This window comes from Solea solea, chromosome 9 (genome assembly GCF_958295425.1).
Source record: "Solea solea chromosome 9, fSolSol10.1, whole genome shotgun sequence".
Classification (NCBI taxonomy): Eukaryota; Metazoa; Chordata; class Actinopteri; order Pleuronectiformes; family Soleidae; genus Solea; species Solea solea.
The window spans coordinates 24,908,112-24,924,065 of NC_081142.1; the positions used below are offsets into that span (position 1 = coordinate 24,908,112).

General features: G+C 38.4%; 1 protein-coding gene across 10 annotated transcripts in view; it reads right to left on the minus strand.

Annotated features, from left to right (window-relative positions):
• The window catches only part of mast2 (microtubule associated serine/threonine kinase 2), a 135,982-nt gene that overhangs the window by 118,737 nt on the left and 1,291 nt on the right, over nucleotides 1-15,954 (minus strand). The window lies entirely within an intron of this gene.

Sequence of the window (15,954 nt, forward strand, 5' to 3'; positions counted from 1 at the left end):
ACACGCTCAGTCAAAGGGAAAGGACATACAGACAAAACTGAACAAAAATCTGGGAGGGAAAGAAATAACAAAGGGGGAAAAACTAACGATGACACAGCAGGTTTTATCCTGCATGTCTCCTCTTCCAGGGTGAGATGACACAGTCCCACCGGGGGACACAGGGTAAGTAAAACACCACTGACAACAACATGGCTGATGGAATTCTTCATTAAAAAAGGAGGAGGGTTGGAATCAGCCCCAGTGTTTGAGGCAGAATGAGGAGCATAAATGTTAGAGCAGGGAGGCTGAACAGTGGGTAACATTTAGAAAATGTCACACATTCCTCTTCATCCTCATGATCCTCCCTCTTCTGTCTGCACTCAACAAATTATGTTAACGTAAATAAAGGCAAAGGTTGGATTTTTCCCTTGCTCTCCTCAAAGCAGTATGTATTAGGCATCTGTTTCTTTATGTAAATATGAGTTCTCAGCCTATAGAGCATGTTCACACTATTTTACTACAAGGAAGCCATTTTTGAATCAATGAAATAAATTTTTAAATAAATAAATGAGTTTCTAATGAGTGAAATGAGCAGATTTACATGCAGTGAGGCAGTCATTGTGATATAACCTCCCTTTCATTCATTCATTATTAGTCTTTGGTTCAGAAAGCAGTTGGTGTTTACAATGAGAGAAATGGGCCTACTGCCCTCAGCACTTCCTGTAGTGTAGTGTGGTGTGGTTATAGAGCTCCAGACGTCACATGACTCAGTTTGCTCATAGCACTTCCTGACTAACTTCCGTAAGGCTCCAGGTTCTGCAGGGAAACAAATTTACACAATCTGACTCAACTCTACCGGCTAAGGACAACACTGTTGTCACTGGAAGGATAAATGTCACAGTAACTAGCGTGAACAAAGGGAAATGTTATGTAAATAACTGCTGTGTTAACATTACTCTTGGTAAATCATGGATTCAGACTAGATTTACCAAGAGCTAGTCTTAATGATTTTGAGTTAACCACAAAATCATTGTTGTGGGTTTTCTTCTTCTACTCACTGTCTCTCTGGAACATGGGGATCCGATACAATGTTCTCCTGTCTCGGACTGTTATGGTACATTCATCCACCATCTTCACTTCACTGATGAAAATATGAATAAAATAAATATACATTATAAAACCGAAGCTGCAGGCCACACAAAATCTGATCAAGGCCCAATCTGCCAGAATTTGGTTTGCTTAAAGTCACGTTTGTCTTAGTCGGACTAGGATACCTGGATAATGCCATTCATATATTCTGATTACTCCTGCATGTATATGCTTAGTCGGACTGGAGTCGGACTTGGCGGCCTGCGTATGCACCAAAATGTCCTTCTCTGTCTTTGACCAAGAAGTAGAAAGAGACGACATAAAAAATGGAATCCTATGACGGTGGTGTCTTTCTTCAGATAGCACAGCAAACACAAGAGCCATGCTCGATTTAATTTGTATCACAATTAACATGTACAGCAGGAACAAAACATACAGAACCACAGCATGATCCATCTCACCTACAGAGTCAGAAGAACACGGCCAAAAACATCTTCTCCTACGCATGTATACTCTGACTGGGCTAGTTGTCGGACTGCCTGTCTTAGTCAGACTAAGGCCTTCGCTCGATTAAACTCTGCATGTAAATGTACTAAGGGGCTGTCCACACAGAAACGGATTTATGTGAATATGCATACTTTTAGATATCACTAGAGCACGTCCTGTCTTTAGTGATTTCACACAAGGGGGTGAAAAAAGTATTGAACTACACTATTTTTACTTAATAAACAATACAGATCAGTGATTGTTATACACACAGTCAGCTGCACTGCACATCCACAGCACATTCTAATGAGTGAGTGAGGCAAAATTGTGTATTTCCTTCTCAGAAAGTATTTAGGTTTATGACAGACCGGCTCAGTTCATACTGTCTCCATTTCTGTTATTATATCTGTAATGTACACAACGTACTCTCGGTTTTTGGTGTACAACTTACAGTGCTGACATATGTACTACAGCGCTTCGAGTCGTTTTGGGGGTTCCGCATGGACAGAGCTATTTCCTGAAACAATGTCACATTTATGGGGATCAGTGAAGAGACGAGTTGTCCTGCCAGAAGGTTTAACCTTTGTTGTGTGGCGTCAGCTGCCTGAGCTCTATAGCTAAATCCATTCATGAGAGCTCAACTTCAAACTTCCTTAGGTCAGTACTGCACTCGCTGCTGAGATGCACCTGTATCTGAACTTAGATCTGACTCAAGAGATAAAGAGCAAACAAAAACAAAAATGTTGATGACATCAGTGAAGCCTTTCACATGTTTTAGCCATCATCTTCAGAAACTTATGCAAGACATCTGGGTTTTAGGTCTAATGATACCGGCGTCTCACGCTACTTAAAGGAACAACAAGTGCTTTCATGAAAACTCCAACCAACTGCTCCAAGGGAAGCCATCTTCATAATTCACTATGGCAAGCCATTACTTTTCCAAAAACAGTAATTCTCTCTACAGCGATGTAATACAAAGAAGCATGCCAATTATTCTGCATACTGCCAGAATAATGGCTGCTGGATTAGCGCAGATAACCAAACTCTCTCTGTTTTCATTCTTAATTTAAACTGTCTGACAAACATCAGTGAGCCTAGAACTAATTAAATGTTGTCACACGTGTCCATGTTGGTCCTGAAGTGATGGTGACCCAAAAGCCATTCAATTTCCTCAAGTAATAATGATTGTCATCATTAAAATGACATCCTGATTTAAGTGTAATTAGTACACAATTTGACCAAGTATCTTTTTACTAAAATATGGTGTCTCAGAGGAAGATTTCTTTTCTTTTTTCTTTACTTCTGTTTTATCAGTGGTTGCATGTTAATGGCAGTTATGTCGTACTAAACTAAATGCCAGTCAGATCTCTAAGGATGGATGTTAATACCAGGTCTGAACAGGGCCAAACATTTAGCCCACCTTTTTTACGGATAGTATATTACACAGATTGTGAAGCCCACCACAGTTTATTAGTCCGGTCATTGTCTTGAAATGAACTAAAAATAGCTTACCATGATACAAATTAGCCTCTAAATAGGCTATACATTAAGGTTTTAAAAAAATAGTAGATACTGTTTATGTTGCATTAAAATCATACTCTTAGAGCCGCCACCAATTATCCTCTCGCAGCATACATACACAAACATATCTACACATATACATATATATATATATATATATATATATATATATACACATACACATACATATATATATAAATAAACATATATATATAAATATATATATATACACACACATATATATATATATATATATATATATATACACACACATATATATATATATATATATATATATAATTATTACATATTATATTGCAATTATTACAGAGCAACCGAACAGGAAGACATTGAGCAAATACTTGGAGAAAAAAAGGGGAAGAAATCTCTTGAGTCGCAATGTTATTCTCACCGGCCTCCCAAAAAATCCATTAGACAGCTGCAGCTGATTCAGAACACTGCTGCCCGTGTTCTCGCTAAGACCAAAAAGGTGGAACACATAACTCCAGTTCTGACATCCTTACATTGGCTGCCAAAGAACTGATTTTAAAACATTGCTGTTAGTCTATAAATCACTGAATGGTTTAGGCCCTAAATACATTTCTGACCTGCTGGCTCACTATGAACCATCCAGGCCACTACGGTCACCTGTGTCCCCAGAACCAGGACAAAACATGGGGAAGCTGCACATATCTGGAACAAACTCCCAGAAGAGTGCAGGTCTGCAAAATCAATTCATTCTTTTAAATCTAGTTGGAAACCCTACCCGTTTGTCACTGCTTTAAATAAAAACAAAATTAACAGAACCAGACTCAGAGTGTCCAAACATCTGCCTTAACCGGGTGGGGTAGGAGAGAGGAGAGGAAGGAGGGAGACAGGACGGGGGTTAGTGAAGGAGCTGACTATGTGGCTATAGCTCAAAAAACCTGAACGATCACCTCCAGCAGGCTCAGTCAGTACACACATCTGAGCAGGTTTTCCAGCTCGAGGAACTTTCTCTCTCCTAGATAAACAACTATTACAGACAAATACAATTTAATCTGTAGGAGACACTGTACGAGAGTCACCATACTAACTCTTGTGTCAGTGGTTTACATGACTCATCACTGTAGCTACGCCTCTATCCATCTAACACAGTAACACAATAACAGGTCAGAGCATGCGGCATGCTTGAACCAAATGAACTCACCAGCCTCCTCTTCACTGCACGCCTGTTTAAATCCCTGTGGATTAATGTGATATCCGAATTTGAATGCTTTAATCCCGGGTGTGTTTGAGTAAGTGGGTGTGGGTGTGTTTCAGAATCACACATGTCAGATATATTTGGCAATGAACCCAGTTTTGTTGTCATTGAAATCTGAATAATTCAAAAGAAAACTGGGTTAATGTCAAATATTGTTATTATTTGTTTCTTCAGGATTAACTTTTGCACCATTTTCCAGTTTTGCAGCCGAGAGTCTCCACACAAGCTAACTAAAATTAAACGAGAGCATGCACGTCTTGTTCCCATGAGGTTACGTCGCAGTGTGTTGAAATCATATCCTCAGTTGCACATTTGATCAATGTGTCACAAACAAGCCATGAACTAGAATGAACATTTACAAGTCATCGCTGGTCAAATCCAAGCTGCAAGTGCAAGTGACAGGTCACTGTGACAGTTGCCGGTGCATTTCAGCTCCATAGTAACGTTGATGCATTTGTTTATAGTGTGTTTGGTTGTAAAGCACTCGATGACAGTTTCAACACTCGGCCGTGGCGTTTATGAAACATCACAACAGTAACGAGGCAACCACAGAAGACGGCAGCAATAGTCACAGTCTCTCATGATGGAACACGACCTCACCTTATATTCAGACTGGTTCAGACAGAAACAATGGCAACTGCACCAGAGGATGCCACGTTGCCCGGCCCAAATGGGCTTACAGACCAGCAACAACACAGAGTAGAATATAAATCACAGACAACAATAATGGCCTTTTTCCACTATAGTCCCAGCTCGCCTCGACACGGCACGGCACAGCTTAGGTTGGTTTTCCTGCTCAACATGGACAGAGTCATCACTGCACGGCTGCATGAAACTGCGGTGACTTCCCTGGTGATAGATATTTCCCTGGTAATTGTTGGAGATTAACCCAGGTTTTTAGGATTTTTAAGTCTTTTTAACAGTTGGGCATTGTCTGGCTTGATTCTTGTGTCGGACGTCTCTTCCTGTGATGGCCCTCTGACCAATCAGTGGCCAGTGGTCTCGCATAGTACATACTCAGCTCACTTGGAACCTCGCCAGAGCAGGTACTAAAATAATGACCTGGTACCAGGCTACTATGCTGGTGGAAATGCAACTTAACTGTGCCGTGTGGAAACGTGCCATAAACAAATAATCCATCTTTCCATTATGCTGTCATCAATGCACCAGAATATTTCTGGGGATTTCTTAATACATTTACTTTAATATAAGCCACAAACGCTATATGGTAAGTTATTGTGGTAAATACAGTATATTGTAAATCAGCATCCTCTATAATAGCTTCAGTCTCTTTAGTCCAAGGAGACTTGTGCGATTTACTAAGGAAAATCGAATGATTCACCCTGTTTTCTGGCATATTAAGCAAATGATTGCTGTATTGTTTGATATTACGTCTTATCGACCCAAGAATCTGGCAGAATATGGGCAGAATGGGAATAAAAGGAAATTTATGAATCCCCTAAAAAACATCGTATGCCTCTATTCTGTATAGAATCTTCTATATCACACTCTTTATATACCCAAATACTTTTAATTTAATATGCTTAATATCACAAGTGTCTTTTCTTCTTTCTTTGAAACATTCAAAGTACAGAATCTTGGGTAGTCTGTGGAATTGGAGACTTTAATTGGATTGAAGCGGCTAAGCATCTGTGTTTTGTGACTATTTCAATCTCAAGCTGCCGTGCTTGTGCTCCTATAGTTAGCTGCTGAGCTGGAGGAAGCAGACTGTTGGCCACAGCCCAAAGGTTAATAACCTCCTATCAGGGTGGGAAGTATAGGCAGTGACAACTTCCACAAACACAGCACACACACACACACACACACACACACACACACACAAGACGGCTAATTTGTGTCAGGCGAGCAACCAAACACCTGCCAAGCACTGTTTAGGGCTCAGGATGCGGATCGGTCGACCTCATTTCACTGAGTGAGACGAGCAGTGAAAGTGGCAGACGGTTTCATTTACATGTCATTTCTGCATTTCTAAGCGCTTCTTTACATTTAGCTCTCTCAGGATTATCCACAAACATCACTCAGTTAAAAAAAGACATACGACAAAGAGCTCAAACACAGCCATTCTTTAATATTATTTGCTTTATACTAAGCACCAATTTAAATTTGAATAAGCAGTTTGGGCTGGGCAATATATCCATATTATATCTATATGATGACATGAGACACGGTATGATCTTAGACTTTGGACCGTCATATTGTGATAAGGTATCTGTGATGAATATATGAGTAAAAAAGTTTTAATGATATCTTTGTTATATGAAGCAAAGAAGCTGAAAAATCAGAAAACTTGTTTTACTTATATACTTATATAACTAACTAACACTCAAAAGAATTAATCAATTATCAAAATAGTTGATGATTAATTTGATTATTAATCATCTAATATGATAATGTAAAATTTGTAAAAACGTAGGCTTAAATAATTTGAAGATAAGTTTTCTCATCAAGTCTTCTCCGTCTATGTGTCATGTGACTTTAATCCAATTATATGACAAGTGAGGAAAAGTTTGGCTACAGTTAGTTTAACAACGTGAGGAGCAGAGGAAACTGCCGCAGTCTATTATTATTTATATAGTAGGGCTGTCAATGTTCTTCTGTAATCCCTTTTGAATTCCATTTGATTGCAATTTCTTACTGAACATGAGATATGAGAGACATATATACATATACATATAGTATATATATATATATATATATATACACAAACAGCAAGTTTCCTAACCTTAAATCATCACCACAATTGGAAGACTGGAAGTCTGTTACCTCAGAGTGTGGAGCAGATTATAATTTAACAATAATTTATGTAATTTACTTTGTTACAGAAAGTGGAAGCTCTAGCTTTGTTATATTTATTAAGTGTAAATAAATAGTCACTATTTCTCACTATTTATTTATTTCAAACCCCCCCAAACAACTTAATAAATCGAACCGTGTATCGAACCATGGGTCTGATAGAAAGTGCATCAAGATGCATTAATTCAAGATGAAAGAAAGAGTAAGAGGGGGAGAGAGAAAGAGAGAGACAGACAAAAAGAATGAAGAGAAAAAGGACGTTCCATCAATGTTTTCATTAAAGGTGACGTCCAGCTCAGTGTGAAATCACTACATCACTCAGCCACAATGACTCAAGGAAGGAGGAGCTGTGTGATGGATTTTGTTCATTAAGACTTTGTGGTGGAGCAAAACGGCAGATTTTAAGTTTTATTTTATTTATTTAACCTTTGTTTAACCAGATAACGGATCCCAAGGGTGACCTGGCCAAAAAGGCAGCAGCACACACCATAGTAACAAAAAAACAAGAAAAAACCCAGTACAAAACAAACATTGAAATATAAAAGTGCAAGTAAATAAACACATAAAGTGCAGGAGTTATGGTTGCAGTAACAATTTAAGACCACAGACACGGTCTGTTAAGTTAGAGCGGAAAGTTCCCAGTGAAATAAAGTCGACCAGAGCTTCATTTAAAACTGTAGGGATGACTCCACTGACCTGAGAACCACATAAACACACACACTTTTTTTTGTCTGATTCAACATACATCACCAAGAGACTGTAATCACACGCTTCATAGTAATGTGTGTTATTTCCATGCATTCATGAATGGGACCCTTTAAGATTGTAATTTTGCTTAATTGCTTTTTAATTGCTATCATTCACCCTTCTGCATTTGTGCCTCCCCATTATCAGCAGTCTTAGGCACTCATTAGCCATGTGCGCCTCATCAATCAGCCGCCAGGCCTGGGCAGAGCACATTCCCCAAGGACGTTCTGGCTCAGTGCTTCCTCAAACGCACTCTTCACCCACATGTGGTTCAACAACGGAAAGGAAATGGCTGTGAGAGAGGGAGCGGGTTTATTGTTTAACCTAAGACGTGTTTAATGGACAAGAAAAAGCAAAGGGCCAAGGCTACTGTTGGAAAAAAAGACCAGAATCTTGTCACGTGATCTACGGGGAATACATTTTCATTCAAAATGATGTATTGTTCCCAATATGACTTTTTCTTACAACTTGATATGCTGTTTAGGCAGATTACCTCTGAAACAATACATTTTAGTACAGATTTAAATCTGTACTAAAATGTTGCATCATATTAGATAAAAATTTACAAAAGTACTGATACCAGTACAGAGCTTTGTCCTGTAGCATTAGCAAACGCTGTTCATTCACAAGATAACAAAATTATTGTGTGAAAGTGTCGAGTTTTTCTTAAAACTTACTGAGTTACTGAATTAATTGGCAAATATTTTGATGATTGATAATGTTTTATTTTAATCATTAATACAGTTCTCGTATTTCTGGTTAAATGTGAACACTTTCTAATTTCTTTGCTCCATAAGACAAAGAAATCACTATAACTGAATAATTTTGGTTTGTGAACGAAACATTTTGAGGTTTGGAGAATTAACATTTTTCTACATTTGCTGACATTTTGTCGAATAAACAACTGATTAATAGATCATGAAAATATCAACTTAGAAATTCAAAGTTATCTTGTCATTAATCTCGGTGTCAATTTTCTTCTAATCATCATGGTGCTAATTTTGTGTTGTTCTGACTGCGATATCAAAATATTGTATAACCCAGAATCTAGTTCTAAATGCTCGTATTGTGACAACACAACTGGATGTAGATCCTCTCATTTTAATCTAAAAACAACATTTTTAAAACAAAATGAAGTATGGGTGTAGGTTTACAACTGTGTAAAAAATGAGTATCACTGTCTATGAAGTAGGGCTGCAATTAAGGATTACTCTTATAATCGATTAATGTCTTGTTTTGTCCACACACCAAAATTATTGAATTTTGTAACATGAAGCAAAAAAAACAGAAAATATTTACATTTAAGAAGCTGAAAAATGTGAGAACTTGTTTTAATAATAAAAAAAAAAACTCAAACCTTTAAGAAAAAAGTTGGCAATTTATTTAACAATTGATTCAAAATCAGTTAATTGCAACAGCTCTACAAGGAAGTGACTTAAACAAACTGATATGGTACATCCTAACATTAATTCCACATTAATTATATCAAAGCATCCTAAGAACTTGTCCTGGCTCAATCTCTGGATGTCAAGAGAACGGTGTAATATAATGTATAATGTATACATGGCTTACACCCAAATCCTGTCAGTCCTATTTGACACAATGTGGCACCCAGCCAGTGACTTATTTGTTTAACATGGCAGCCAGTGTGACTTATCATCTTGTGGTTTATGCAGTAGAACAACCAGACCTAACGTACATCTGTTGTGACATTTGCTGCCGTTTCCTAAAGTCGTGCTGACGGGAATCTAAACAGCCACAGGGAACATCAACAGAAAAGTGAAAAAAGCTAAAAAACAAATGTAGAAAATATCAAACGTTTGGGCCAGCTGAAGAGCTGTCCAAACCATGTGCTCTGTCACTCTTCAACTTAAGTTCCTCTAACAGGAGCATCCAAAATTTCATTTTTATTGTCATTGTCATTTTCTCCCTTGCATAAAAATGTTACTTGACTATTATTCATCAAATATTCTCAACACACTTCTGCAGGATCTATATAGAATGTTGAGGTTAGAGGAGCAGCTTCAAACTGCCACCTTGTAATAATAGACGCACCACAAATGAGGTCCTCAATGGAGCAGAAGGTTTTTGCCAGGGAGGTTGGGGTCAGCGGACTCTGACAAAAACACTTAGGGGATTCAAAGTAATCATGTGTTTCTGTCATCCATCTATTTACGTATGCATTCATGTACACATGTTTGTATAGTTGGCGCTGGGCAGTAAGATTCATGGTATTTTTAATTACCAGATCACAACAAAAGTCATTTATGGTTACCTTTCCATTTAATCGACAGCATGTCATATTCTGTCTCTACATGGGCGTGTGTATACAATTCTCAACTGCTCTCTGAATCGTGTGTTTTTCCCCACTCTGGGACCTGTTTTCAGTGCTCCCAAAACTCCTGTTCCATGTGGATAAAAAAGCTGATATGATAATAAAACCACTTAAGCGGATTCTCCTGAACAATTATCAAAATTCCTGGTGGTTACCTTGCCATATAATCTTTTAACTTCAAGCAATACACTCCTTTATAAAAACCTGGAAACACTAAGCCATTACTGTTACCAGTCAATCATCCTTCAGACTGTACTGTAGGAATGCACAGGATGTGAGCTACTTTCCAACAGTGGAACAAGACTATGAAGCCTGCAGCTTAAATTCTCTGGTTGGTTATGACAACAGCATTATTCAGTCTCTTCTCTTCTCTCTCTGATCATCACATTACATTTTAAACAATCTTTCTTTTTATACATAATTGTGCTTCAAATAAAGGCAAACATTTCTCTACAGCTTATTCTTGTTTAAAAATCATTCACATTATATGAAAGTTATGGAGAACAATAAAAAGGTTATCATTCATCCCTATGTGTCATGGAGCTCCTAAAGAAGAAGCACCCCAAATGATAACTACAAAGAATCAGTCTTCCAAGTTTGTGGCTGACACATCCCTGGTATCCTATGTGCCAAAGGGGGGGAAGAATGTGGTACTCATGTGTACACTGCACAGGATGAAAGAATCTGTGGCCAGGAGCATCAAACACCAGAGCTCATCATGGATTATAATGCCAGGAAAGGATTGGTGGACAGCATGGACAAGCGAGTGACTGCCTACAGTTGCAAGCGGAGGACCCTACGCTTGCCACTGGTGATATTCTAAGACTTATTGGACATCTCAGTGTACAACACCTTGGTCACCTGGGTGGAACTGTTCCAAGGACCCAGCCTCTGCATCCATTCTGAGGAGGATTCAGGTGGAGAATGCTAGTGCCCTATCCACCCAACCAGCAGCAACAAAAAGAAGCATATGTGGACACAAGATAGACAGAAAATGTGATGCGTTATCTAAACTGGGTACTGAATGGGTTAAATTTATTATCTAATGAAGTATAATTAATTAATTAAAAAACAATAGTTATGAAAAACCTTGCTTAATTTGCAAATTTGTTGATTGATTTTCTTGATTATTATTACATTTTATGGAAAAAAAAAAAAAAAGGAGCACTTTAATTCATATAATGTAATTTAACAAAGGTAAAGTACACATATTAATCATATATGCTGTTTACTTTGCTTGTATTTGGGATGAATTAAACCTCTATTGGGGATTTTAACATAAGGAAAGGAAAGCAAGGAAAGGAAAGCAACTTTATTGTCATCATACTGGTATTGTACAACGAGATGTCGAGGTCAGATGGAGGGTTGATCAGAGAGCCGCTGCGACTGAGCGCGCCGCCACAAGGGACCAACCTGACCGAATGTAACTAACATTCTAACATGTTTCGATGGTGGGAGGAAACTGGAGAGCCCAGGGGAAACCCACGCAGACATGGGGAGAACATGCAAATTCCACACAGAAAGGTCCCAGACCAGGAATTGAACCCAGCACCTTCTTGCTGTGAGGCAACAGTGCTAACCACCACTACTAACCACTGCACCACCATGCCGCCTGCACCACCATGCCGCCATAAAATTGTTTGATCGTGTTGAATTAAAAACCCAAAAATACAGTGGGTCCACCAGACCCACGAACACTGGCTGAGTAACAAAAATATGAACACATACAAGGGTTCATTTTGATTAACCATTTGTCAATCATCAAAGTAGCTGGTGAGTAGCAGTGCAATTTCTTGTTAAGGCGAGATCAGGCTGGATGAGCCATTTCAATGTGTTTAACTTGACCTGAATCCAACAGAGAAATGGTTCAGCACTGATGTAAACAATAAGGAATAAGGAAGCAGACTTTCTGTTCACACAGCTGCAATAAACACCAGTGGCTATGCTGCTTGAACATTTTCTAACAGTGTTTACTGTGAACACCGCACTGCTTATACTGCTTCCATTTAACCATGTCAGGGAACACGTGTGACCTGCTAAACAGGGAAAGGTCACAACCACAGAGAGACACCACTCTGAAATCATCCCAGGAGGAACAGCAAGTCTAAGACAAGAAACTGCACAAATCAAGTGGAGGAGCTTCCATCATATGGCATGACATGGTGCCAGTTTTAATCGCTGTGTCTCTATGTTCATTTGTCTCATTAAGAAAACAATATCATCATTCTTTTCTTTCCTGCAAAGGTGTTTGAACTGGTTCATGACTCATCCCGCTCTCAGGGGCGTGATTTTGTGTGAAATTAAAATCCTTGGCTGAATTTCTAACTTCCTTCCCATGACTATAACTTCTGCTAATTAGTAACTGGAACACACAGATTTATTTATTACATCCTCAGGTATGGGTGAGAACGCTGAGCAGCCTGTCCTCATCACTTTACATGTTACCACCTGCTACTTAACTCTAATATAAGGGCATGTGTTGTCGTCAACGCCAATCAGTATCAATGATCAATATCAAGTCCTACTGTATACAGTAGCTTCGTGTTTTTAACAGACACATGTGAGTGACAATGTAATCTCCATTTTACAGTCTTTAAGATCCTGGTAGAATCATTTTTAGGAAACTCCTTTAAATACATTACCCAATTAGCACTGAGACTAATGATTATTTTTATAATAATCCATTTGTATTCCTTTTTATAATAACACCAGTCCTGTGCTGCTTGTTTTAGTTAGCTGTCTGTAAACAGTTAAAACACACACACACACACACACACACACACACACACGTGCAATCTAACAATGACTTATTCTACTTATTAGGAAGTGACATCATTCATTTCCCACTGCTGTAACTGCAACAACCAAAGACCAGATTGTTGACAGTGTGTGTGTGTTTGTGTGTGTTACATTTTTCAGCATCCCAAAAACAACACATTATTCTGAGGTTTGGGAACCTCCATTTTAAACGATCAACAGATTAACTAATAATCAAAACATCTTTTAGTTGTAGCCCCAGTTTAAAGAGAAATAATCAATACATTAATTAATAGAGCCTTAATCCCACTCCTAAACAATATAAAGAAACTCCTCTGGAATTATGAAGTAGAAGGCATAATCCCATAACACCGTAAACGGACCATGCGTGATTTACAACATAGCAATTCCCAGTGTAAGCAACTGGTTGATTAGTTACACTGGATGAAAACACTCTGTCTGGCTGTATGTCTGTATTTTATAATGTTTCACACAAAAACACAGCACAGAAACATCTGTTTAACATCCCATGATGCCATAAAGTTGACTCTCTTAAACTCAGCACCTCCCTCCCCTCACTCTGAACTGACTGAAAAAAGAACCTCACCTTTTAAGTTGATATTGAGTGTTGAAACTAAAAATAATAAAATCAGGAACATTAGAAAAACAAAAGGTTTTGTTGTTTGTTTGTTTTTAAATTGGACACATTTTACATTGTTATTCACATCATTTCCCAAATGGCAGGGTGGTGCAACTGCAGTGACACTGTAACCGAGTGAGTGAGACGAGGAAAAAATGACTTCATGCACCACTGTGCTGCTACAGTGCTGACTTCATCTTCTTTTGTTTAAATAAAAAGGAACATGTTCTTGTTTATTGACCAGTAAAATGTCAAAGTGTTCTTTACACAGAGCTGGAGAACTTCTATAAAAGTCAGTGGACAAATAATGGCAGTCATCTGCTGCAGTGTTTGAGATTCCTCAAGATTATTTCATACAGACTTCAGCTACACTGGAACACACAGCAAGTAAAACAAATCACACGAGTCACTGAATAATCATGCACGATTTTGGACCTTTTGCCAATATCCAGATAAACGTGTCTTGTCGCAGATATAACATTTCTTTATTGTGCAAAACAAATAAGCATCAAAAAAATAATAGCTGTAAGGGGCGTTAGCGTAGAAGGAGGTAGCAGCTTTTTGAGCCAACTGTTGTCGTAGATTATTCATATCAGTGGATTTCCGATAATACATTTTAAAGCCAATATCTGCTGGTATTGTGCCAATAACATTGTGCATCCCAACCGGTTCTGCATTACCACACAGCAATGAGAGACTGGGGCAGTGGAGAGTCATTTGGGAAAGGTGTAAACAGAGAGGCTGGGCAATAACGACAGGAAGATACAATCAAAACTACCAGTATACATGTCTCATGTCATGACATGGATAAAACGATTGATTTTGGATTCATTCATTAATCAATTAACTGAATGCCAACTATATTTGAGTATCAACTAATTAGTCTATGTGTTGTCGATGTTGTTTTTTCAAGTATATGTGAACATTCCCTGGTTTATATGCTTTTTCATTGTATTTTGAGGTTTGTGGAAAAACTACATTTACTTTTTAGTAAATTGCTGGTGTAGGAAAACAACCAAAAATAAAGCAACTCATCAGACCTTTCGAGGGTTATTCATGAAAAGTAATACCGTATGTTTTTGTTTTCAAATCTAGCAAGCAATACGGCAGAGAGAGATAGAGACAGAGAGATAGAGAGATAGAGAGATAGAGAGAGAGATAGCGAGAAAGAGAGAGAGATAGAGAGATAGAGAGAGAGAGAGCATGGAAAAAATTCAGCAACTTCATCTACCACTCAGCTGGGGATGACAGCCAATACAATAACAGCAAACCAAAGAGCCAAAGAAAACCAAAAGGAATAGACAGCCTTTATTTCTACATTTTATATGTCCAGGGTTAGCATTTTCAAACTTTACTCACCATCATACAACAATAAATGTGCTCATAAACAATCAGATGAGGTTCTCTCTGAAAAAAGAATAGTATAACGTATACTTCTCAAAATCAGGCTGAAGCTTATTTTGGCCTAACCTGTACAATTAATGGAAAAACCCAGACTATCTGCAACAATACCACAAAACTGCAAATGTAAATGTTGAAAAGCAACAAACCATCCGACAAAAAAGACAAAATACTCGACACCAAAGCAAACACTCTCCCATTTATCCATCTCCTATCTTACAGTCCTACTTAATACTTGAGTATGTGCCTTGGTTTCTATCATAATAACCTGCAGGAGCAGTGTTTGATCTGAGGGCTGCTTTAGTTGGCCATGTCTATGTTCAGCAACATTATTGTGCCCAAAACAAATGAGGTCTTGACTACCTCAATACTGAATGACCAGGATTTCTAGTCATAATTCAAGTCAATAATGCCAGGATTCATCGGCTCAAATAGTAACAGAATGGTTCACCACAGAGTCCACACCTTAACCCCACTGAGAACCTTTGGGATGTAGTGAAGAAGATTCAACACAGTGGTCCAAGTCTCTCATCACAAGAGACAACAAACGCATGGAGTCATTAAAAGTCCAAGTGGTCCAACAAACATTCAAGTCGGAACACTGAATTTCCAAGGACACTGGGCTTCACTGATGAGGGGACACCTGTCCTTGGATTTTTCATTTGGACCAAACTCACATACCCCGAGTTGAGGATTCCAAGATGGCTGCCACTGGACAAACACTGCTACTTTTCCCGTTACTATCACTTATGTCGTATTTGTTTCAACATTAAACAGTCGTCCGCGTGACACTGTTTAAATTGTAACTGGAGACATGTTGCTACACTGTTTGAGTGCAAAATACCACGTAGTGAGCATTGTTATCGACTGGTATTGCTAACAGTGGTTATCCCTCCCAAGCTAGGTTTGACGTATCTCAGGGGTGACGTCACATCCACTTCC